Source organism: Colobus angolensis, unplaced genomic scaffold (genome assembly GCF_000951035.1).
Source record: "Colobus angolensis palliatus isolate OR3802 unplaced genomic scaffold, Cang.pa_1.0 Scaffold19, whole genome shotgun sequence".
Taxonomy (NCBI): Eukaryota; Metazoa; Chordata; class Mammalia; order Primates; family Cercopithecidae; genus Colobus; species Colobus angolensis.
In genome coordinates, this window is record NW_012115043.1 from 5,666,782 (window position 1) to 5,666,986 (window position 205).

A 205-nucleotide genomic window follows, 5' to 3' on the forward strand; every position below is an offset into this window, starting at 1 on the left:
GTTGCTTAATAATAGAGTAGCAGCAAGCTGTATTCCCATGAGCAGGTCTGTGTATCTGTAAACTTTTTTATTTTTGAGCACCAAAATGTTTTCTTTATGCTAATTCTCAATCCATAATTTTGAATAACTCCATTTCTACATTTTGACTTTTTTCTACACAATTTTGTGAGATAATTCCAGCTTTATAACTTTCTTTTTTTTTTTT